Here is a 23,195-nt window from a genome sequence, read left to right as displayed (position 1 = left end):
CCATATCCCAGAGGTGGTGGGTTCAAACTGGGCCCTGGCCAAAAACTGCAAAAAAAAAAAAAAAGACTGCTATCATGTGAAACATGTTCCAAAGTCAAGAAAAAAGAATAAGGATGCTCCCTGTCCATCCTTCCAGAAGCAGTGCATGATCAGTGTGTCAGTATTGGGGAATGGAGGTTGCAGAACAAGACCACTGTGATTTTGTGGTTTCTGATGATATATGAGTTCTTAAAACAGTCAAACTCATTGATCTATGTACTTATCTGTGCATTTCACTCTATGTAAATTATACTTCTTTTTTTTAAGGTAAATAGAGATAAGGTATCACATAATTTCCTGATATAAACTGTTTATTAAAATAATCATGGTCACATTTGAAAGAAATTAGAAATTGTCCATGTAAAACCTTTCTGACCTCATCCCCTACTACTGTTCCCCCTACAGCCACCTGTGCCCTGAATGTTCCTTCAATACACCAATTACTAGCTTGCCTCAGGTATGTGCATTGCTGTTTCCTCTCCCCACTGATTCATTCCTTCATGGCCCCCTGCTCTTCTTTCCTTCCAATCTTCCTTCCTTCCTGCTCAAATGTCACATCACAGAAAGCTGTTTTTTTCATCTAACTATATTAAATAGCCCACACACCTAAGTCACTTTCTATCTCCTAACCCCACATGATTTTCCTTCTAAGCACTTATCACCCCCCAAATATTCACAAAATTAATGTTTTTGATCCTTTACTATTTGGCCCCATTTCTTAAATATTAAATTATATGAGAATGGGATTTCATCTATCTTACATATGCCTTCTCTCACTGCAATATATTTAAATTTTAAGGCCCCCAACAATGGTTGTTATCAGCTGAATTGCCCCACCTTCCCCTATCAAAATTTATATGCTTAATTCCTAAACCCTAGTATCTTAGAACATGACTATAATTGGAAACAAGGTCTTTGAAAAGACCATGGGTGAAATGAGGCCATGTGGGTACACCCTAATCAGATTTAACTGGTGTCCTTAAAAGAAGAGGATGTTAGGACACAACTCACAAAAAACACCATGTGAGGACAAAGAGAAAAGACAGTCATCCACAAGCTCAAAAGAGGCCTCAAAATAAAATGAACACTGCTGAAGCTTTGCTTTTGTTTTTCTAGCATCCAGAACCATGAGCAAATAAGCTTCTGTTGTTTCAGCCACTGAATCTATGATGCTTTGTTACAGCAGTCCCCGTAAACTAGTACTAGTGAAATCCACTTTCCCATTCTCCACCTCTATATGCAAGCAGATGAACATGGATGGGAAAAAAGAATTCCTAACTTACGCCACCTGATTTCATTTTAAACCTATGAGAACACACCATAGTGGGCCTTCAGTGCCGACAATAGTTTATTGTCAAATCAACATCCAAGCCTCAGGCAACTCTTTTCTACCTTATTGGCCTTCCTCATAATGTCATCTCCAATTTTTTACTTACAGCTCATCACTATGTAAACAGTCCGGAGAGAATTTTGCATACTGCCATGTTGAGTGCATCAACTTTCCTGTTTTTATTACCACCACCTCTAAATCTGCAATTCCAACAGTTTCCCTGGATAAACCGTCTCTCAAAGAGTGCAGTCCTTCTGCTCTCCCGTATGCAAGGATTTTTCTGAGGTACTGGCCACTTCTGCATCAGTTTTCTTCTCTAGCAAGTTATTATCATATACCAAAATGCTGTATTAAGAATCATCTTCAAATAAACTAATTTAATCCTACATCCCTTTCCTACAACCATCTATTCACCTAAATCCAAAACTTATAATATACTGTTTACATATCCCCATCTTCTCAATTGTCTCTTACACTCAACTGGCTTTAGCACTTGCACTGTATGGAAACCGTATGTGATATGATCGTGACCAAATCCTATGGTCATCTCTTCAATCATTATGTTACATAACTCCTCAGCAGTATGTGAACAGCTTGGCTGAGAAAGCTTGTACTCCTTTCTGGAAACTCTTGTCTTTCACATTTCATATTTGATCTTGCAGCAAATTCTGTTGGCTCTATCTTCAGATTTGAGCTTCCTCTCACCAGTTCTGTTGCTACCACTATCCACTGAGCCACCATCAAAACAATGAAATACTATCTTAGATTCTTTTCTAAAATAAGGAAGCTTTATTGATATAGAATTTATATACTATGCAGTTCACCCATTTAGAGTGTACAATATATTTGCTTGTAAAGTCACAAACGTGTTTGTCCATCACCGTGATCAATTTTATAACATTTTCATTACCTCAAAAATAAAACTGGTTACTTTTGCTATAAGCCTGCAGGAATCCCATTGTCCCTAGCCCTAAGTAATGCCTAACCCAATTTCTTTCTCTATAGATCTGCCTCTTTCGAACATTCCATATAAATAGAACCATATAACATATTGTCTTCATCCCCTCGGCATATTGTAGCACACAGGAGTACTTCATTTCTTTTTATTGCCAAATAACATTTCATTGTGTGGATATACCACATTTTATTCATTCATTTGTCAGTTGATGCACATTTGTTTTTTATCTACTTTTGACTACTATGAAAAATACAGCTATGAACATTTATGTACTTATCTTTTGTGGACACATTCTTCCATTTCTTTTTGGTATATTTGAATTGCTTGATTATATGCTTTGCCTTATCATCTTAAATGTACTTCTTTAAAAACCTATTCTCCACACATTAGGCAAGTTGATCCTATTAAAATTTAAATTTGATCAGATCTCTTACCTGTTCTTCTCATTATGATCAATAACTCCTATTATATTTAATATAAATCCCAAAGCATAACTTCAGTGTGCAATACTCAACCAAATATGGGCCCTGACTTCCTTTCAGCACTCACTTTCTCTCCTTCACTTAATGTGCTTCAAGAGTTTCAAAGCTCCCTATGTCTATAACACACTTCCCCCAAGTAACCAAATGGCATCAGATTACTTAAGGTATCAAAATAAAAGGGTCACCATGTATTTGGATATCTGCTTGAGCATCCTCAGAGAGATCCCTTTTGGACCTAACTATCTAAAGTAATTTCCGTCCTGGGGCCTAGTCATCACTATCCCATACAAATATTTAGTTTTATTTAGAATACATATCACCATTATATGCTAACATATTTATTGTCTATTTCTCTTGTGGAACTAAGCCTATTATTCTCCAGGCTATCCTTAGGTATAGGATAATAGTTTCTGGCACAAAATTGGTGATTAATAAATAAATATTTGCTGGATGAAAGAAGGACTTGTAAGGAAAATTTCTGATAAAAATATGGGGGAAATTCAGCAAGGACTAGCAATTTTAATAATGAAAACTGAAAACATTAATTGTTCATTTGGTTGGGCTACAGATGGGTGACCTCTCTAAACTGAAAATAAATGCAGAGTTTGTTCACTGATATAGAGCAGCTATCTTCTTCCATATCCTCTGATTACCCCATTTTGTCTGTTGCAGCCTTTGCTGCCTTAAGATAAAAACATGATTAAGAAACACCAAAGGTCTTATGTACATGTACAAGTGTGATTCAAAGTTAAAAATGGATAGTAAGGATGTTTATCATTCTATTTGATACAGGCACCACCTTACCAGGTCTCAGGTTATAGTGTTGCTGTTCTAGTCTAATCAAACACTTCTGGGCATAACGCTGTACCCATGAAACTAATGTTGGTCATATTTCCTGATTCACAGATCATCTCCAGTCTGGCATTGGTGTGCCCTTTTTTGCAACTGTCACCAAATAACATAATGATAGTGAAGGTATTAGATGGATTTTCCACACTCAGTGCTATTCAATTCTTTGTTGAGTGTTAGAATAATGTCCTCAAAACTTGATACCTGACCAATCTTCTCATTTCCTCCTCATCCACCCACTCTAAGGCAGTTAACTCACTGAATGTAGCTTTTCCAAGAACAAGTTCATCTTCCCTTGGGCACCTACTAGGTAATGACAAAGATAAAAGTGTGGGAAATTAAATAAAACAACTTTGAAAATCTAGGATTATAACCTGCCTATCCTGAGCATGGGGCATCTTTCTTCCCTCTGCCAGCAACCCCAGCCAGGCTGGTTGGTATACCTTCAGATGGCAGACCCAAAAAGGGAGTCTAGTATATTGAAACTGAAGTATGATTCAGCCATCTGGATTCTCTTGTTGTACTGAAATATGCCTAGATCATGAGGATAATAAGTATTTAGTTAAATATACAACCAATTCCAAGGGGGATTGGTTCCAGCACCCCTATGGATGCCAAAATATTCAGATGTTCATATGGTTAGGAATATAAATCAAATGGCATACTATTTTGTATGCTATAGTGTATGCACACTCTCCTACAATCCTTAAATCATCTCCAGATTACTTGCAATACCTAATATAATGTAAACGCCATGCAAATAGTTGTTATGCTCTATCATTTTATATTCGCATTGTTTTTCTCCCAAATATTATCAATCTGAGGTTGTTTGAATCCATGGATGCAGGACCTGTGACAACAGAGGGCTGACTGTATCCTTCTACAATGGCCCAGTGGGCCAAAGTGGGAGGTATAACAGGTCTCTAGAAATGTTATAAAAATGTCTTTGTCCATTTACACTTAATCCTTCCATATGAAATGGCTGGGTCAGAGTAGGAGATAATTGGGGGGCAAAAAAGCAAAGCTATATTTACTGAGATAGGAAACGTCAAATTTTATGGCCATGGAAGGAGAGCAATAGCCTTGACATCACAGGAACAGTTAGTACACTAAGAGTTATGAGGACAGAGAAGGATCAATTCATTCTGTCTTTGTCACCTAGACCCAGCATCATAATTTGGCAAAACAATCTGATCTGCCTGAGTGACCCTGACCTCACTCTGTGGCTGACAATCTGGCCTACTTGTTCCACTTGTCACTTCATTCAAGTTCTATGAAAAAGAAAAACTCATGTGGGCACAGCTAGTCCCGATCTACTCTCCTGGGCCTCAATGGCTGCTTCCTTCTACCTAAACAACTCAAAAACTAAACTGACCTTGTTTCTGTCTGGATGATAGAAATTAACCTTTTCCTAATGTCTGATCAGCTTTACCTTATGCCATGTATACAATCTGGGATACAAATTTTCAGTGACATGGCACATGATTAAACAAACCAGCATAAAGGTGATTACATTTAATAACAAATCCTTTACCAGAGAGATCTGTGCCCCTTTGGGCTACATGTTTCTATGTGGGACAGAATTTGCCATGGAATTTCTCTTCACTGGCAACTGAGGTTCTAGATCATCTATTGTGATGATAACCAAAACTCAGCAGATCTCTAAACCCCTTTATACCAATTGCAATGTACAATACATTGGCCTTAACTACTATATCTTGGCTGTATAAAATGTGATCCAATGTACTCAATTCTGATATGAGGACAATTGATGACCTAGAACATGGTGGGGGGATGGAGAGGAAGGAAAGGAGAGAGAGGGAAGGAGGGCCAGGGTGGGGAGTCGCGGTGTGTGACACACCTCTTGGTGGCAGGACACAATTATCCTGAGAGGGACTTTATCTAACAAATGCAATCAGTGTAACCTGGTTCTCTGTATGTTCAATGAATCCTCAACAATACAATACATAAATAAATATTTAAAAAAATAAGATCTACTATTTTTTTTGAGATTAAGTTATAGTAATTGAATCCAGGATCATGGTTCAAATCAATACAACAGGTTGGTTAAACCTTGTAAAATTTCTATTCATAATAACCTTATAAAAAGGCTAATGAGAAAAAAAGAATGGATTTAGTAACAGTCTCTGTCACATTAATCAAGATGATTGATGGGATGGCACTGGAGTCCCTCTCCCTCAGCCTGTAGACCAGTAATATATATTTGAGTATAAAGGTACTGAAAAAATAGGTAGAACAATAGGGATTCTCTTGGCAATTTGCTTATAGTTTTGGTAAATTTATGAATTATTCAGAAATAGCATGTACTATCTGAATAATGACAAAAAAATATATGTTTTACCTTAAAGTAAATAAGAAAACCACCAATAATAGTGATACAGACTAAAATTCTGAGTCATCTGATATTCGTAATATACATATGTGGGTAATGGAGCACACATACAGTTAGGATGAAAACAGTGCAAATATACAGCAAGTGACCCAAGGAACTGTCTAATGTTACGCACAAGACACAGTAATGAGAAAGAAAAGAAGGACAGACATGCCTACTTAAATGAAGTCTGATTTAAGTATTCTGTTTCCAAAAGTCTAGCCTTTCCTGCCTTCCGGTATTACAGAAGCTATATGACACTGAAAAAGGTAAAAGTTTGATCCACATGTCAAATTCTATTAAAATTCCACATTTTTTTTTGAAAAAAAAAATATATATGGCTAACTTTCCAAACCTGGGATCTTACCCTGGATTCTTTTTCTGGTTGTAAATGGAGCTTTTGTTCCAAGCAAACACTCACTTAGAACCATGAGGGCCATAATTAAAAGTGATCATTCAAAGTGGGAAGGATTACTCAATTCTAATTAGTTTCATTATTGCAGCCTGTATTTCACTAAATCCAACTAAATTTTCTGGAAAGAAATAACTAAAATGAATTGTATATTTCACTCATGTAAAAAAAATTAACATATTGAGAACATGTATTTGGACCCAAAAATGTTCTTCCCTTTTCGATGATTTAGATTAATATCACATGCAAATTGAAGTCCCTGAAAACTACAGTGATTATTGCTGTAGAAAAGCATTATCTCATCAATAGTATACTGCAATTTAAAAAAAATGATTGAAATAATGACAAAAATAATCAGAATCCAAAATAAAATTAACATAAGCAAAACCACCCAGGTAAAAGCAAGCAAGGTAGTGTTCGTTTTTATCCAGAAACCCCTTAAAAGTAGTACATAGCTAATATAATCTATTCTATGCCCTGTTTTTAAGTGTCTAATCTAAAAATGCTATTTTAAATAGCATCATTTTAATATAATAATTGAATAATATATTTATGAGTTTTTAAAAGGTGCACTTCCAATTATTAGTTTGTGCCAGTCAATGGCAATTAAATCAATTTCTGAAAACAATTTTATTTGAGTATTATTCACCAGAAGTTAGCCATGAGGAACATGGTTGTGGGCTGGAGAGAAGGGAGCTCTAGGGGATGGAAGAGGAGCAATTAGCATCCTACACAGGTTTAGCCCCAGTTGTTAGGTTTTCTTTCTTGAAATGAGATCTTTATAGGTGATATTACAGCAGTGAGAAGCAATGAGTTATTCACAGTCATTTTTTCTACTGTAGTTTATTTTTGAGTCAAGGTCCAAATTCCAAAAGCAAACGGTTCATAAATTTTCTGCAAAGGTTTTATAGTTTTATAGCTCAAACAGGAAAGGAATAAAGCTTCAAGATCAATAACATCTGTTTAGACCAAGGAAAAGCTCCACCATTTATGTGGCTGAATGATTATAATATTTTCTTTTGATTTTGATAAGCATAGTAAATACATTCTAACCACTGATTGACTTCAGAGCAAATCAGTAGGTGTGCTCCATTCCCAAATCTCTTATCTATTAATTTCTATGGAAGAAAACAGTGTTCAAACTGAGAAAGAAAATGCTAGTATGAATCCCCTACTGCAAAAAGCCATAATCAGTATAAAAATTCTCTGATTTCCCACATCCATTCAGCTCCACTACAGTTGAATAGCAATCAACATTTTATTTTTCTTTCTGCTTCACATTTCTGGAAAAGATAGGTACAAAGGCAGCAATTTGAATCAATGAAGATCAACTGATGCATGGGATTTTTTCTTTATAACACTTTAATTCCTTAGTTTCTACTTTCCTTATATTTTTAAAATTTTATTTATCCTTTTACATATTTAAATTATGCTTCTGTTTGTCAGATTTATTATGTCTCTTTTTCATCTCATTTCCTGTCCTGTCCTCTCTTTTTCAAGCATAAAAATCATTTGACCTGAATTTTTTCATTTCAATTTGTAATTGGCTTTGCAGAATACAATTGTGAATTGTTTTTGTTACATTTGTCAGTAGTTTCTCCCATTCTTTTCCAGGTCTTCTATATTTTCTTCCTCTCCTAAGGAGAAAACACCATATTTCTTGGCCTTCCCAATAGTTCTCCATTATTTTCACTTGCCATTCTACAGAATTTCCTTTATGCTTATCTAAAGCCATAAGATATTTTTAATTCTTTCTCTATGCCAACCCCAATGAAAATGAAAATTGATGACATCTAAGAAAGATTATGAATATAGGTCATGGCCAAATACTAAGACCTGGAGGAGGGTGAATGTAATAAAAGCATCAGAACAATGAGTGTTTGCATCGCAAGAGCCAGGAATATAAAAATGATGTTTTTCTTAAAAATTCAGCTACACACACACACATGTAGAGAGGATGTCAGAACAACTTATAAGAATTTATAAGAACACATTATAAAAAAGAAATAAACTGTATTAAAATTATAATACTAGGTATATACACATAACAAAGGATGGATACAAATCACAGTGACTTCTGCAATTACAAGAGGTACTGCAAAGTCATAGTACACATTGCTACCACAATTCAATTCAATATTTTTTTGGCACCCAGGCAGAGAGACTGAGAGAGAGAGAGACAGAGACAGAGACAGAGAGAGACAGAGAGAGAGAGAGATACACACACATATACCAATAGATGAGAAAGAGAGAAAGAGAGTGGGCGACTGGTTAGGAGTATTAGGTAACCGTTTTAAGACCCACCCCATCGTCCATTCATCTGCAGATGTTGGAGAAGTTAATTTACCCAGCTAACTCCAGTTTTTCTGCATTTATGATGTGACAATAAGAGCCAGCCCTACTTAGATGGTCATGGTATAGCTCATGCATCTGAAATGAGAATCAGAAGACAGGCACATAGTAGCTAAGATGTTAGCCATTGCTATTACTATGATCAATATTCTGAGGAGGAAAATAATTTGTTAGAAGGAGAATAGCATTGAAGATTCATTCAAATAGCTATTTATTTCATTTACTTGGCAAATAGTTTTCGAGAACCTAATATATTCCCAACCCTAACCTCAGGTAGGTGCCTGGGACACCTTGCCTCACAGAGTTTATAATCCAGTAATTCTAGTGATAACATAAAACCAAAGGCCTGATCAAGATTAAAATGTTTGGTGCTGGCATATTGTTAAGAATATTAGTTTATGTTGTGGGCTATTCTCACTGGAGTCAGGTGATATCTCAGGGTGGTTTTGATTTGCATTTCTCTTGATGATCAGAGACAATGAGCATTTTTTCAAATGTTTTTAGCCATTCTTCTGTCTTCATCAGAGAAGTTTGTGTTCATATCTCTTGCCCAGTGGTAGATGGGATTCTTTGTTCTTTTTTGTTTATTAATTTAAGCTGTCTGTGGATTCTAGTTATCAACCCTTTGTCAGATTAATGCCCTGCAAATATCTTTTCCATCCCAAAGAATGTCTTTGTCCACCAAGCCAAGATTAGATTAGCAAGTTGTGGTATATGTATACCATGGAATATTATTCAGCCAGTAAAAAAGATGGGGACTTTACCTCTTTGGTATTAACCTGGATGGAGTTGGAATACATTCTGCTTAGAAAAGTATCATAAGAATGGAGAAGCAAGAATCATGTACTTGATTCTAACATGAAGCCAGTAGATGATCTATTACACACCCACATAAGAGAAAAATTGAAATGAATTCAGTGGGGACATGGGAACAAGGAAGCGGGAAAAGGGAAGGTGGATGGGGCACTGGGGGGTTCCCACGTAAATGGCATAATGTTAGCATGCATGGCACACCTCTTGGGGACAGGGCACAATTATAAGATGGACTTTATCTAACAAACACAAACCTTGTAACCTAATTCTTTGTATGTTCAATTAACCTGAAACAATAAAACAAAAAGTATTAGTTCATTATTTATATTTTGTCCTTCATGTACACCAGTACTATGTATTATATATATTTATTTTTTAATTAAGCTTAGAAAAATTTAATTTTAAAAAAGTGGATGTTCACAAATTTACTGGTAGATTTTGTTGATTTTGAGGTTCTTACAAGATACACAAATGAAGCTTCCCAGAAGGCAAATGTGTGTAGGGATTGAATTTCAGGAGAAGAGAAGGCTACTGAGTCAGCAAGTCCATTTTAAATGAAGCCAGGAAAATTGATGAAATTGTCTCAGTAAGAATGTAGGTAGAGTATATTCCATATAGAGCATAGTCACACAACTCTTCAGTGACCATAGAAAGAGTGGTTAAGTCAAGCAAAGCAAGCAGCATGTTGAGGGGTGAATGCCCATGAGAGAGAATATGGATAAGTCTTGGAAATGTTCAGCTGTAAGCAGAGATAAGAGTTGTAGTGTAGCTAAAAATGGACTTGGAATAAAGGGAGGATTTATGCACATAAGCACTTTTGTTTTAAAGGGAAAGGTAGTTTGACATGTTTCATCAGGATAAAGAGAGAAATTGGAACATGCAGGAAAAAAGAAAATATCCTTTGAATTAGGCTCTTAGAATATGCACATGTGCAAGGTCCATAACATGCGTGAAGGCCGTGGGTTATAGAAGAAAAGACGTCACCAGAGGAAATGCTAACAGGCGTGGGGTGTAGCTAGCAGGAGCCCTCTAGTTCTTATCTCACAGATCCTTATTCTCTGTGTTACCCTTCGGTGAGAAGGAAGAGACAAGAGTGATGGTGGGGGGAGATTATAGGAGAGTAGCAAAAGTTTGATGTAAAACTATGGGGGATGGAAGAAAAATATTTATCCAGAAAAGCACATGAGTTGCTTGGCAGAGCAGAGGGCTCAGACGACACTGCATGTAAATGATCACCCTGTTTCAGGTGCGTCACCTCTGAAGCTCATCTGGAAGGACTTGGGCACACCTCCCTTTCCATTTCTTTCTACCTTCTGAGAAAGGGTTACAGCCAGGTGGTAGATATTTTATGTTGTATTTCCAAATTTTCTTAAACAAAGTGTATCAAAATTCAGATTAATTATTTAAAACATGACTGAATCAAAACACGGTAGGATTAAAATCTCAATGAACTCATAGTTAACACATTTTGAGTACAGATATGTTGAAAATGATTCGTGACATCCTTCTCTCATAAAAATATACAATGATGCGACTTGCCAAACCTTTGCGCTCATACAGGTAGGCACAGAAAAGTAGAAAAACACAAAGAAGGGAACAGAAACCCAAATAATTTCACTCTAAGCCAGCTGCATGTAATTAGAAAAATGTATTGTTTGTGGTCCTGATTAAAAAGGGTGACTGCTGAACCGACAGTTTATTTTCTTCTTCTCTCTCTTTTTTCCCCTCTGTCTCTTTCAGTTGGACCCTTTTGTTTCCAGGATACCTTCTAGTTTGACTTTGTGGCGCAACTGGGTGTCTCTGATACTGTCTGAGGTTGCCTGGCAACATGACCGATAGAATACACACCAACCTGTGTGGTAGCTCTATTTTTTGGCTCACAGGTGGAAGATTTGGATAGAATTTTATTGCAATTCTGTTTCATTTCAATGAACGTGTAACTAAGTTTATTATTTATAACATTATTTTTGTATTCTATTGCATTTCCCAGTATTGTTAAGAGGTGTTTGGGTTTTTGTCATAATTATTAATACTTTTAGAACATTTTAAAAGATGGAAATTACCCTTCAAGATATTTCATACTATTTTAGAAGTTCATTATTATACAGCCAAAATTAAAAAAAACCCTTAAAAACAGAGAGATCATTCTTGGGGAAAAGATAAAGGAGAAACTTCCTGGAAACAGAAAATGATCTATATTTTGATGTGGGTAGAAATAACACAGATATACCATATACATAAAAATTTATTCATTTGTATACTCAGTATTAATGCATTTTGCACTCTTTAATATACATATGGTATATTCAATTCAAGAATTTTTGAAGATGGTGACAATATAAATAAATATTTATGCACATATACAACTTGGTGTATGTTAGTCCTAGAACAAAAATAATCTTTATATTTTCATGACAGAACATATTTAATCAGTTTAAGAGCAGAGACTATTTTGCCATATGGCGACCATGCTTTTACTAATAACTTTCTATTTATAGAAAGAGAGCCTTAACTGTCCGTTCATATGGGCAAATCCAAGAGAGCAGACAGCACTACCAGTCACACACGGAAAATGTGATTTTCCATTTATTTCAGCCTCAGTGGGTCATAAGCAGAATATAAAGAAAGATTATCGCTGGAAATTTACTTCAATGAAACACTGTATATACAAAGTCATAGGGTGTGCCTTGCTTATCTTACCACTGTGGGTACACTGGACCCCCACCTGCCAGAAATTCCTGTATCATGATGTAAACAAGAAAATTGGCAAAATCTAACACAACTTCAAAACAGAGGTCCTTGATAGCTTTATGTATTGTGTTTTAGTTTTTAAACTTTCTTATAATCTCCATACCAGAGTGTGAGAGTACTGTCTGCACTTTCCCTATTGGGTACTCGGAAGAGCTAAGCATGGAACAAGGACAGTTTTTAAAAGACAGTTATTAAGCCAGGCCTCAGGGCTCACCCCTGTGACCCTAACACTCTGGGAGGCAGAGGCAGATGGACACTTCGAGCACACAAGTTCAAGACCAGCCTGAGCAAGAGCAAGAACCTGTCTCTAAAAATAATCAGGCATTGTGGCAGGCACCTGTAGTCCCAGCTACTCAGGAGGCTGAGGCAAGAAGATCACTTGAGCCCAAGAGTTTGAGGTTGGTGTGAGCTCTGATGGCATGGCACTCTATTGAGGGTGACAAATTGAGACTCTGCCACACATAAAAAAAGTTATCATCATACCCTTTCAGAGCAAGGAAGGTAGAACCAAATGAGAACTTTGTTCAAGATCACATAGCTAGTAATTGGCTGAACTGAGATCAGAACCCTGTTCTGTGTGATGCTAGAACCTGTGTACTCAGTCTCAGGAATCAGACCACCCAAATGTAATCCATGTCCTCTTGTTGTGAACCCACTGGTAAGAGCTCACTCAATACCTATCTTCACCTTCATCCTTGTGAGGTATCCAACTGACCAGTTGTGAGTGCAGCTGCAACAACACTACACACAGAAGCATCTTTGGCAACTATAAGGATAATGATAGTTAAACAGAAAATATTGGATAGAGCTTTGAGGAAACTTCTGGGGAGGACAAAATCAACTGGTAGCATGCATGCCCCCTTGTCATTGATTTTTTTAGTTTTGTTTTTGTTTGTTTTGTTTTTCATTCTTGCCTTTAAAGAAAACAAATGTGATGGCAGGGCTCCAGTAGTCATCTTAAACTACTGGAAAACATTTGAGGGTGAAGTCACATGGCTAAGATGGTGGAACAGAACAGCACAAGGAGACCAGATGTCTCTTGACTAGGAGTTAGAATCCCACCTTATAATACCAGTGACCAGGCTCCCTTTAGGCAGATAGCTGGGGTTTTCAAGGAAAGAGATGGACTAAATTTCAAAGGTGAGAGCCACTGTGAGGAGAAACAGGGCTTTAAGGCATTGCACCTTTGACAGACCATGAGGAATAGGTGGTCACCATTAAAGTGGGTAAGAAGAAAACAGCTAAAATTATAACAGGTACTCGAGGGTCAGAATGGCCCAACAGCAGGATAGACACTCATGATCTCTCATGATCGAAAGGGTATGCTTTCACTCATAAGCTGCATTAAAAATACAGACTGAGGCCAGTGCAGAATGCAGAGTGAGCTCTTTGGTAGCACAAAGGCACAAAATCCTTCCCAATTCCCCAGATCCACCTCTAATACAAATCCAAACTTAGCCATCTAGGATCAAACCCTCATCCTCTAAGACCTTGTAAAAGATCCATAGTTTCTGGAGAAGTAACAAAAGCAAAGGTCATTGGCCCTGGCCAGAAGGGCAGGCAACTTTTTTTGCATGCAGAACCCCACACTGACTCAAAACAGAGATCTTCTATGACTAGGGGAAGAGCAGGACACTGTCTCCTACCAAAGAACCCCACAGATTCAAGGAGTGTGAGCACCATGGGAGCAATGAGCAGTAATGCTGAAAAGCCATATACCTAAGGTCCAGGTACACAGGCCATGTCTAAGATACAGGCTGGAGAAAAGGAACTAAGAACCCTCCTGTTCTCATCAGGAATACTGTCCTTACGAACAGCAGCACTTCAGCACTGGGAGATCCAGGAATGTAATAAGGGGGCTCCTCCCTTCTGTAAGCATGTAAGAGACACTGAAATGGCTGCATGGAAACACAGAAAAAGTTCCCTGGCACCTCAGGTTGCACATTAAGCAAAGAAGCTTGTGGGGGAAAAAAATTCAATATAAATCGCCAGATTAACAAAGTAAAAGGAAAAATCATTTGATAATCTCAACAGATGCAGAAACATTTGATGAAAATACAAAAGCACCTGTGATTAAGAATCCCAATAAAATCAGATTAAAAATAACCGCTCTCAATGCAGTATGCACTATTTACAAAACAATTACAGTAAACATCAATCCTAGTCGTAAAATGTTGAGTTTTCCCTTTGATTTGAGAATGTCCACCCTTTTCACTTTCGTTCAGCTTTGTTCTGGATATTCCAGACAAATCAGTAAGATGAGGCAAATGAAATAAAAGTATAAAGTTTTAAAAGAATCACATGATATTATCTCTGTTCAGAGATAGCATGAATCTTTATGCATAAAATTCAAAGAACCTACTAAAAATTTTTTTGGAATTAATATGTGAGTTTACATTCTACTGTATGCCAACTCAATATAAAAAGTGTATTTTTATACAAGGAATAAAAAGAAAATAAAAATTTCTTAAATATATAATACATCTAATATTAAACTGCACAAGATTTCTAGGTACAACTTAACCAAAATACACAAAATCTCTTTGCAGAAAAACATAAAACGTGATTGAGAGAAACTGAAAAAGACTAAAGTAAGTGAGGTATTGTATTGTAGTCATCCCTTTCTGTGGTTTCACATTCTGTAGTTTCCCATTACCCATGGTCAACCATGAGCTGAAAATATTAAATGGAAAATGCCTAAAATAAAAAAGAAAATGCAAGTTTTAATTGCTGCGGTTCTGAGTATTGTAATGAAACCTTGACATATTCTGTTCCGTCTGCCCAGGACCTTAGTTATATCCCTTTGTCCAATGTATCCACTCTGTCTACACTACCTACCCACCCATTAGCCATTTAGCAACCTTCTTGGTTATCAGATGGGCTGATACGATATCACAACTTCCCATATCACAACTTTTTGATATCACAACTAAAATCTCATCTTTTTTTGTTATACTTAAAGAAGTAATTCTAAAACTCATGTGAAAGAAAGTAGTCAAGATGTGCTTGAATGCAACCATGGTGGAAGAATTTGTTTTAATAGATAGATAGATAATTAAAGAGCTATCACAGTTAAATTAGTGTTACATGTAGTCAGAGGAGACTAGTAAACCAGTTAAATAGAATAGTTGGCCCCCAAAAGATCAAGACATGTATGGAAATTTGGTTGAAGGTTGAATAGAGTAGTAAAGAGTAGTGGGTAATATTACTCTTAGTAGCAGGAGATAATTTTTATTATGGTTCTAGAACATCTGAATATCCATTTAGGAAAAAAATAAAACTTGACTTCTACCTTAAATCATTCACACACAAAAAAAGAAATCAAATGAAATTTTAAATAAACTTCAAGAGGCAAAAGAATGATTAAAATTAGGAACATCAAAAAAAATCAGGAAATTGAAAAACCAAATCATAGAAAGGGAGAAGATATTTGCAGCATAATTAATTTACAAGAAGCTCTTAATCTAATTACAACTCACTTCTGCATATTAACAATTAAAATTCAATAGAAAAATAGGCAAGGCATCAGAAAACAGGCAATTGATAGGCAATACTGTACATACAGTGATTAAACCAACATAATCAACATTGAACATGAACATGTAAACAAAACCATCACCAGAATGGCAAAAATTAAAAGGAATGGTTATACTAAGCTTTGTTAAAGATGACACAGTGGGAATATCATACACTATGGATTTGTCTGTAACTAGTGTAACTATTTTGGAAAACTGACAATATCATTTATAATTGAAGATTTACATGGAATATAACCCAAAAATCCCATTGCTAGGTACATGAGCAACAAAAACGCATGTGCATTTGTAGCAAAAAATATTTAAAAGCATGTGTATGACATTTTTCATAATGGCTCAAACCTAGAAATAGCACAAATGTCCATCAACAATATAATGAATAACTGCACTAGTTTTATATAATGGAATACTACATAGCAGTGAAAATTAGTGAACCACAAAAAAAAAATGAGTGAAAGATGGACATTTGCATCCAAAATTCATTGCTTTGTGACCTTAATGCATAAGAATTCATGGAAAGCATAAATGGTAATAATTTTATAATTTAAAACTGATAAATTAAAAACTTACAGAAGAGATAAAATTTAATGAATATAACTAACATTTATTGAACGTTTACTGGGTCTCAAGAGCTATTATAAGTGCATTATCTATTTAACCTTTACAATATTCAGAAGATATAGTACTATTACAATCACATTTCAAAGGTGAAGAGACGGGCACCCAGAACTTAAATAATGGACACAAAATCACACAGCTAAAGAGGCCTCAGTAAGGACTCTAAAGAAATGTAGCAGAATGGTTCTGGAGCTATGATTTTAAACAGTAGATTATGCTGCTACTCCAAGATAGGCGTAAGAGAGAGAGAGAGAGTTATTTTCCCCCTTGTCAAAATTATTGTTTAGAATGATAGGTAAACTAAGTCTAAATTATTGTTCTTCCATGAACCAAAGGTATTAAATCTTCAATTTACTACTCTGTCTTTGTTTCATTTTTAAACTCTGCTAAGGAAGGAAGAAGAATTGCATTAAGATGGCATGTTTACTATTCTAATTTATAATTGAGTAATATCATAAAATTTACTTCCTGTTTCTGCTGCCCAGCATACAAGTGACTGTATATAAGAGATTCATCACTAGCCATAAGGAGATTTTTCTCTCTAAAGTACCCAAAGACTTATCTAAAGAAGGGGGAAATTTTTGGAAAGGGAAAAAAAATGTTTTTCTGATTATTGGTAACACCATTGTCTAATTCCATCAACCTGGAAATCTCAGCAGCTTTTTAGAGGAATGATGATACCATAGTCAACTGCAGAGATTCTGGAGCTTGACTCAATGGGCTCAGATATCAGCCCTGTTACTTTTCACTTAAGTGACTTTGGACAATTTGCTTAACTAATGTTTGCATCAGTTTCCTCTTGGGTAAAATGGGGATGACATTAGTCTTTCACACTGAAAACAAGCCTGTACTTAATAAATCCTACACATGCATTAATTATCATTATCCTGATAATTATTATTATTATTATTAACATTATTATTACTCCCTAAATCTATTTCCTTCCCAATAAATCTCACATGCTCCTGCTCTTCCTGTCTCTCCCCACTGCTATGGTCTCAGGTCTTGCCCTCATTCTTTTATTCTCATACTGCCACAATTGCCTGAAAATTAATGTTGCTCCAAGTCTTCCCAATTGCACTCCATTCTGAAGAATTCAACAGACTAATATTCAAAAATGAAACTTTCTGTCCACAGGATAAGCCCTTACAAAATTCCTCCCCCTCCAATTAAATTCAAATTTCTTGAATGGTTTATCAGTATTTCCCACAGCCTGTCACGGACCTTATTTGTCATTGAGGTCTAGTTTGAGTCCAACATGAGAAACTTACTCTGTCCCCAAACTCATTAGTTTGCCTTTCAATAAATGTGAAGTACACTCTTTACTTCTAAACTTTAGTATGCCAGTTTCTTAACCACTCTGTTAACATTTTCTACCTGAATTCAGATATAAACCAAAAGTAATCTCCATCATAAAAAATCTTAGGCTGATGCAATTTGGAATTTTATTTCCTTTCTAAGATCTCCTTGAATGCTTTCTTTCTTCACACGTTTATACCTTTTATTATTTCTCAACTTATTTGAAATGGCTTATGAAATTATTTAGTTTATACCCTTCTTATGATGTGACTTACCATACTCCCTGGTTTATCTATGCCCGGGCACATCTTATTTCCTCGGATTGAAAACAAAGTTTCCTTGAGAGTACCTTCTGTCTTTCCTTCCCATTTGTTCTAGTATTTACCAGCTCAGTACCTCTCACATTTAAGAGTATGCAGTAAATATGAATTGAACCTAGTGAAATGAAAATAACTAAACAAAATCGCTAGCTTTGTCTTGCAGAGACCCAATCTGGAAATTAAGAGTAGAAGTATTTAATAAGTCCCTCGTTCTCAAAACTAAGAGTAACATGGGAGCATGAAAGACTTAACTTACTCATTTTTAGAGCAATAATCTTTTAAATACTGGCAACATTAATATATGTCTCACAGACAAAATGTTGCTGATAATTTGTTTCAAGAAGTGAAGAACAGGCTCGCTGCCTGTAGCTCAAACAGCTAAGGCGCCAGCCACATACACCAGAGCTGGCGGGTTCAAATCCAGCCCGGGCTTGCCAAACAACAATGACAACTACAACCAAAAAATAGCCGGGCATTGTGGCGGGCGCCTGTAGTCCCAGCTACTCGAGAGGCTGAGGCAAGAGAATCGCCTAAGCCCAGGAGTTGGAGGTTGCTGTGAGCTGTGATGGCACAGCACTCTACCGAGGGCCACAGCTTGAGGATCTGTCTCAAAAAAAAGTGAAGAACAAAGGGATTGGGACCCGCGGCTAAAGTAGAGAAGATGAAGGTCACAAAAAGTCCAAAAGGGAAAGGGTCAGTGTGGCCCGTATGTTGCAGGATGGCACCAGGAACACCACACACCTAAAGATGATAATGAGGGGAAAGACTGGCTAGGTCTTTTATTATTTGGAACTCTTCATTCCAAACTTCTCTACACTGTATGAAGTGGCCGAAGGAGTGCAAGGAAAGTGGGGTCAGCCACTTAAAATCCCGAAAGTCTTAACAGAAGCATAAGATACCATCTCCACCATTCAGAAAGGAGCTTTTCTTTTCTTTTTTTTTTTTAACTTTTCAAGTGTTCTCTAATCAAACAGCATTTTTTTAAGGGCAATTTATTCTGGATTGCTAGGTGGTCCCATTGAAAATATAAATCAATTTTTTTTATTTCTTTTATTTGAAATTCAGTTATAAAATATTCATTTGCTAAGGCCTTCTTATGTATGGTCTGAGGTTTGGAAATAGTGTTTTAATGCAGAAAAAAAAAAATAGTGAGATCAGACACAGAATCTCAGTGCTTAACACCCAGGTTAAAAAGATAATGAAGCTTTAGAATTAGATAGGCAGGCTTCCAGCTTCCTTTCCATGAATGATACATTTACATTTCCTACTATGAAAAATGAGGATACAACATGTCTGATTCACAATGTTACTGCTTAGATTAAAGTGCAAGGGATTGAGTGGATACTTGGTAATGTTTTCTTGCCCACAGTTCTTCAGTTTCCTGCACTTGCTTGACAGAGCATTAAGCTCGTTCCTCCAAATTATCTGATAGTTCTACCATTTAACTGTTTTCTTTATTTGTTTTTACAAGTTTTCCATGTCTGCTTCAAGTATTTCAGACTCTGCAAGCACTTCACAATTGCTCCCCCCCTTCTCTCATAAAGCTCACACACACTTTCACTGTTACAAAAGCATCTCGTTCTCTATTTATAAAGATAGCTGAAGTTTACTTTCTTTCTGAGCATGTCATTCACCAGTACTCACTGAATTCTTTATATGTTTACTTTACATGGCTTGATTACAAGATTATAATGCTTGATAAACATACTTAAATATGCAAGTAAATCACTTCCTATATAATAACCACTAACATGTATTGAGTATTTACCATGTAGGTGGAACTGCGCTGTACTTTACATGTGATTATCCACTCCACATAGATGAATGAGGTAGTTCCTAATCGTACATTCATTTTAAAGAGATATTAAACATTTTGCTCAATATCATACAAATAGCAAGTCATAAATATACAATTTTACATTGGGTGTTCTAAATCTTGAGTCTGGATTCATCATCCACCACCACTTTCTACATCAGGAGACAAAGTACATGTTATCAGTTCTGCCATCATTTCTTCTCCATGTTTTGGAAATTCTATTTTTGAACGTGCTCCTTATCTTTCCCAGTTTATTAAACGAAGCAGTTGAGCATATGAGTGCTAGGACCCTTCCAACTTTAACGTAATAAGATGACATTTAATCATGTGTTGCAATGAATAAAAGAAGACTTTTGGAAAACTTTAAAATGCAAGTGGATTCACAAACTCTCATTCAGGAGTCTACAGTTTTACTTATTTTCTCATAGTTCAAGTCGGTCCAAGTCAGGAATTAGAACACATTATTTAAAATAAAAACAATAAGATAGACAATAACAAAAATAATCTGCAACATTGTTTTCAGTCCTTAAGCCAGACAAGGCTTAAGCAGAAGCAAAATCCAGAAGAAAGAACCAGAAAGTCTTTGAACTCTTAAATATTTAAGCTCTTAATTTCAAGTCATCTAACTTAATTCTAAGTGACTGGTGGAGGCAGTACTGTAGGAAAGTCTTACACCCAAAGCCTAGGTTAATCACTTTGGAGAGATATTGAGCAAGATACTAAAACTTTTGGGGTCTTATTTTTCTCATTTATAAAATAGGATAAAAATAACGATCTTAAAAGAGTTGGGGAAGTATTATAAGGAGATGCTTTTGTAAGTGCCTGACACAACAGAAAATCCTAACACATGTTAATTCAACACTGCATTTTAAATTTTGCATATCAACACAGGCAAATATCACTAATATTTCCTTTATTCTTTCAATTTAAGTCTAAGAGGGAAAAAAAATCTCACTGAAATAATCAGTGAGAAATGTTATGTGTGGGTAATATTGAACAAAAGTAAAATCACTCATTAGAAATATTAAATTACATAACTTCATTCAGACTAGCAAATAGCTCATCATTTTTAATCTTTTGTATCCACTTTTTAATATTCACAACTATCAAAGACTGAAAATAGAAATGTGTTCTTTCCTGACTGTCTCCCGAATTCATTTCTCATGATTGCAATTGGGTAGAAAAATAAAAATATATATTACTTACTGTATGTGGCACTTGGCAATTTCAAAATGATACACAAACATTCATTCTCAAAATGCTTCCACAAAATGCATCTGCAGAGGAAGAAAAAAAATCCAAAAGAGTAAGCAATTTGTCAAGGTCACAGAAAAACAGATCCAGACCAACACACATTTAACCTCTATATACTTTAACATACCGAAATAGATTTTTCATAATACAGATTATACATCTAGCAAAGTAGAACAGGCTGATGAACAGAAATACTCCTGACTACATGCAAATGTTCAAAATCAGTAAAGAAAGAAAGACACTTTTAAATGAAAGGTAGGAACTGTCTGCACATTGGCTTCAGAATTTTATGCAAGAAACACACTGCTCCCCACCGCCCCCTAGAATACTGGCAGAACGGCATAAAAGAAATTTAAAAATGTGAGATGTTCCTAAGTAAATTTAGGAGTAAATTTGAGATGATTATTCAAATAATTCAAATTTTTTAAATATACTTTGATATATAAAGATCACTGTATGAGGATCACTGAGTTAGAAAATAATTTTGCTTGCTTTTTCCAGAGAATTGCACCAATTCACTTGGTCACCGGATTTCAATTACACCTGAAAGCACGCACTGGGAAAAAGTCAACCATGGGGTTTGCACAACTCAGGAAAATGGACAAACAGATGCATTCTCTGTTTTCCAGAGAGACAGTGTGATTATAAGGGGGAAGTGATTTAAGTGGGATTTTTTTAATTAATTTGTTTTAGAGGGGGGCATTTTAGAAGACCACATTAATTCAAGCTCTAAATATTTCAATGTAAATATATTTTATGCTGACTACTCTTTTTTATAAAAGAACTATCCAAAAGAAACAAAATAAAATGCAACCTAATGAAAATTATACCTAACCTTTCAAAGCACAGTGTATTGTTTCAGACAGATTAGGCACTCCATAGACCAAGGAAATAAAAATCTCCCTAAGTAGCAAGATCTTTAGAGAAATATTACTTCTCAGTGTCCAACAGAATTTCTGTCCAAAGAAACTGGAGTCTTTACAGTATTAAACAGAAATAGAAGTTTAGTGATACAGGAGATGTGCTTTTATGTTCACCAAAACCATCTGGAAGGAGATTCAGAACATGCAAATAGTGTGTGAAAGGCACTAGGAAGGCACCAGCCTCCACCTTGACCATAAAAGCATGATTCCACCAGTGTTCAACACGGAGCATCTCAAACCAGAAAAACCAGATAGAATTAGCAAGTTTTAGTTTAATGACAGAAATAAATAAAGTTCTAACAAACTATGTATTAAGTTCCAACATAGAAATTAATAGCAGACACAAATTCATTTTCACATATAATTTTATTGTATTTATAAAGTTATAACAATTAGCTGATGTGTCTACTTCTTCATACTTCAGCTTATTCTTTCTCATAGACAGAGGAGTAAGGTTAATGCTAATTATTTGACTTGCCCAATTTGACACAGCTCGTCTGACCTGGGTTTCCTCTTACTGTAACATCTGCTAGTCTCTAAACTGGATCCAGATCAAAAGTTGCAAATTAGAGCCAAAAAACAAAAAAAATCTCAATTGCTGACATATTATGGCTGACACACATCATTGCTTTTAAAATATTAAACAATATTCAATAGCAGAAGATTTCTCATAAAATTCTTATTACTAGCTTCTCTGGTAGAGCAAAGATTTTGCAATGCTGGGCTCTGAGTTCCCACCTGGATCAGAGACCTGATGGCCCCTCTTAAATGGCACCAGCTTTCTATACTCACCTGGTACCTACGTTTGCAAACTATCTTCTACTTTTCCAGTTTCAAGCACTGGAGTGTTTTGCACCTGATCTTAGCCCTGATTTTCTACCTCATGCCATCATATCTTTCTGCTTAAAAACTGAAGGAAAGATTTTCCTTTCTTGAGCACAAAAAGCTCATTTCCTCAACTGAAGCAACTGCTTATAATCAAATATTTCACAAGATTCCAATAATCAGGTGCTATAAATTACTTACGCTATTTTAAAACTCCGCGGATTTA

General features: G+C 35.8%; 1 protein-coding gene across 1 annotated transcript in view; it reads right to left on the bottom strand.

The window, feature by feature from the left end:
* The window catches only part of GALNT13 (polypeptide N-acetylgalactosaminyltransferase 13), a 520,150-nt gene that overhangs the window by 469,024 nt on the left and 27,931 nt on the right, over positions 1-23,195 (bottom strand). The window contains exon 2 of the mRNA XM_003795944.2: positions 21,174-21,244. The gene's annotated coding sequence lies outside the window, so the exon portion shown is untranslated. The remainder of the gene's footprint in view (positions 1-21,173; positions 21,245-23,195) is intronic.

The sequence above is a fragment of the Otolemur garnettii genome, unplaced genomic scaffold (genome assembly GCF_000181295.1).
Source record: "Otolemur garnettii isolate 467f Iridium unplaced genomic scaffold, OtoGar3 scaffold00098, whole genome shotgun sequence".
In the NCBI taxonomy this organism is placed as follows: Eukaryota; Metazoa; Chordata; class Mammalia; order Primates; family Galagidae; genus Otolemur; species Otolemur garnettii.
This window is presented reverse-complemented; position numbering and strand designations above follow the sequence as displayed.